Source organism: Mus pahari, unplaced genomic scaffold, assembly GCF_900095145.1.
Source record: "Mus pahari unplaced genomic scaffold, PAHARI_EIJ_v1.1 scaffold_14491_1, whole genome shotgun sequence".
NCBI classification, from domain to species: domain Eukaryota; kingdom Metazoa; phylum Chordata; class Mammalia; order Rodentia; family Muridae; genus Mus; species Mus pahari.
Window position 1 is genome coordinate 3,855 of NW_018392306.1, and position 3,519 is coordinate 7,373.

At 44.6% G+C, this 3,519-nt stretch overlaps 1 pseudogene; it reads left to right on the forward strand.

Moving 5' to 3' along the window:
* The first annotated feature begins 325 nt into the window (after positions 1 to 325).
* On the forward strand, positions 326 to 1,091 carry LOC110314928 (annotated as a pseudogene).
* The last annotated feature ends 2,428 nt before the right edge of the window (positions 1,092 to 3,519 follow it).

Below are 3,519 nucleotides of genomic sequence, written 5' to 3' on the forward strand. Positions count from 1 at the left end.
TCAAGCAGATGAATTCAGACAGAAGCCAAGAGAAACAAGTTTGAGTCATTAAGATTGGAGAGAAACTTAGACCAGAATACCTGAGTTGTTAAAACTGTTTAGTTAATAACTTCCATTAGTTTCACTGTGTCTATGTTTAGTTTATACTTAGAGATAAGGAACTGTCAGAGTGTAGACCAAAAGGGGAATAAAAGCATGACTGTAAAAGATGATTAAGAAAATAATTTAGGTGGGATTATGTCTTTGTGGTGTTGAGACCCATGTGTATGATGGTGCATGGGCCGGGCTAGCCTGCTGTGTGTTCTGAACTTGGGTCTCAACCAGCATGGAGCAGGACAGTGAGTAGCAGTCTATGTACCAGCCTCACATGGATAATGAGATGTTGGTTCCAGTGTTGAATAAGCCTGTGCCTTCTATGGAAACAGCAGAATTCATCAGCAACCAGCCACTTAGTACTTAGCAGAGATGATGAGGTTCTATATGGCATCAGCTGAGGAGTTCAGGAGCAATGAGCATGGTGCAAGAGGCCCCTCTCAGCTGACTCCTATACCTTTCCAGAATTATTGTCAGAAATCGATTGGGAGAGGATCCCGTGTGATGCTAGTAGAAAGTAAAGGTACTCAGGGAGTGACCATTTCCTTCAGTGAGAATCTGATGGTTCACAGTGGCCTGCAAATTTCTGTGGAGTCTCAGTGGTGGCCCATAGCAGTGCCAAGCAATGCCTTATTCTATACATACATCAGTACCTGCCACCACAGGCTGTTTAAAACATGGAATATTGTTGGTTCCAGGCATGGCATCCACTAGGACCCATGCTGCAGCTCCCATTATGGATCAGAAGTTGCACTCCCTAAATACCTGCAATCCTGAGAGGCCCCCAGCTGGGTTCCAACAATTGCTATCTAGACTCCCAAGATTCACTTGTGACCAAGACAAATGTCCAGGAATGACCTTTTGTATGTGAACAGCCAATATCTGCACCACAGGAGACAGAGAGTCCCAGTACTTCAAGTGGGGCAACCAGGAGACAGTCACAAGTTTCAATGCCTTATGTCTGCTCATATAACAGCTGTGGAAAAGTAGAGCATTAGCTCTCTTCCCTGTAGTATATAACCCATTTCTTTTGCCCAAGACCAGATCATCTCTATGGTAGGTGAAGGTTCAGATGGAGAGAAGATGTGGTAGGGAAGCCCACATGAAGCTCTGGATGTCACCATGCATTTCTCAAAATCTGGTACCCTCCCTTCTCAGAGATTACTGACTTCTGTCAGATGAGAAGGCAGAGCCACAGATGGGATTTTACTAGAAAGATTTTATCTCCTGTCAACTTCAAGCATGAAACTCTAACATGACTATTTCACAAACCCCACGTTCTCTCCTTGGGTCTCCCACAGTTTCCAGGACCAGAGCATGGGAAAGGTCTTTGAATTCTATGCTTTTTACAATTGCCTGCTGGAACATTCTGGACATATAATCTGTACTACTTCAGATCCTCTCTGTCCTTCACTGTCCATGTGCCCAGAGTTTGTCTCTTCTCTCCACTCTTGGTACAGAATGCCCATTTCAGAACATGGCATCTGGCATTTCATGGGGCCACCAAAACTGAGCCTTGTGAAGAGACGAACATGAAAGGGAGATAGGAGAGAGGCAGGCAGCAAATCTCTCCCACCNACATACATGAATTGTTCCAAGGCATCAATCTCACAGCACAGCCTGTGGGGAGACCTGCTAAACAGTCAGGGGACTTCCCTACATCTTCAAGGTTGGCCATCTTGAAACTGTTGCCTTGGACCACTTCCCATTCTTTCCCCTCCACTTGATCTCCTTTCTATACGGTGGCTTTGAATATCTCAAATAAAAGTGTGCAGGCCAAACTTAGATGGCCTGGGGAGTAGGAGGGCTGAGAACAAACCCCTCAGTACCTCCAGGTGGCAGATTGTCATTATACACACATGTGCGGAGGTCAGAGACAGCTTATAGTCCATGACCTTTAGTGTAGGATCCTGGGATTGAACTCAGGCTGTTAGTCTTGGCAGCAAGCATCTTTTCCTTAGGAACCATTTTGTTGGCCTTTGTTTTGATTTCATACAGGTTATATTATGTAACCTAGGCAGACTAGAATCCTCTCTGGATAGCCTGGGATGTTCTGGAGTTACAGGTTAAAACCACCCACTGGCTTCAGGTTGCCTCTTCTGCCCGGCATTCTGGTTTGAGGGCCAGTAGCTATCCTGGTAACTCATTCTGGTAATGTAGCACTTCTATATAAACTTGGCCATTTTACTGAGCCTGAAGCCAATATAAAGAACAACATGGGGGCTCAAAGAATAAATTGAAAAGTAGGGACAAAAAAAAAAGAATGAAAAGGAAGAAAAAGGAAAAGGAAAAAGGAAAAGGAAAAGAAAAGGGAAACAAAAATCAAAAAAAGAAAAAGAAAAAAGAAAAGAAAAAGAAAATAGAAAGAAAAGGAAGTAAAAAGTAACCTGGTCATGCCAAGCCCATGGCAGAAGCAGATCCCAGGTATCATGTCTTCCCTACAAAGTGGGTCTCTTCCTTAAGACCTGGCACCTTCTAAAGGTATTCTATAGATTTAGGTCTGGTCCTGTGCCAAGTACTGACAATAGAAATGTGATACCATCTTAGGCTTTAGGGACCATGTTCAGCCTAACTAGGTGCAGTGGCCCCTGGCAAGTTCTTAAGAGACAGCTCACAAGCCTCCACAACACATGAATTGGGGGCTGAGGGACAGATAAAGGATGTACCAGGAACAAAAGACTTCGAAAGTATGTCATAGTCAGACCTAAAGGACATAGCCATGCCTCATTCTCTGGACATGTCCTTGTGTTCTTCGTTGAGCCCTACACTGGGCACTAGGGGTTTAGAGGCAAATCACCCTGACTGTTAAGGAGCAGAAAAGACCATGGGCAAAACTTTGAATCTGTTAAGTGCAGTCAGGCTCCAGATGCTCTGTGTAAGCCCAGACTGCCCTGAGGCTCTGGGCAATCCACTAACAGCCTTGGCCAGGCTACCTCTGTTCTGNATNGCCACTGACTGCATCACTAGGCAAAGCAACTGTAGGCAGCCATTATGAAATTATGTTAAGAATCAAGAAGCATTTCCCTGTGTTGAACTCCAGGCAACTTAGGTTAGGGATACCAGAAGTCTCTTGTTCCTAGGTGAATACCAGTCTATTCTATGGGGCAAGCTACCTGTGGAAACAATGGGCCAGAACTGGTCTCCATCTTCCCCATAACCATGTGTGAGACAAACAGACAGGTTTGTAAGGACGCAAGATGAGATATCTCTCCTGATACCAATACTTGCCAAGCATGAACTTGAGAACAAAGGTGACTAGAACTGACCTCTGCCTGTAGATGTCAGAGTTCCAGAAAGAGCAGTTAGACAATGCTGTGAACTAGCTTGGTAAGGCCAGTCATACAAGTGATCCAATGTACTTGCCCCTTTAAATCATTTGAGTCTCTTTGAGCNTCCAGAGAAGAAACCCCTCTTGGATTTTGATAA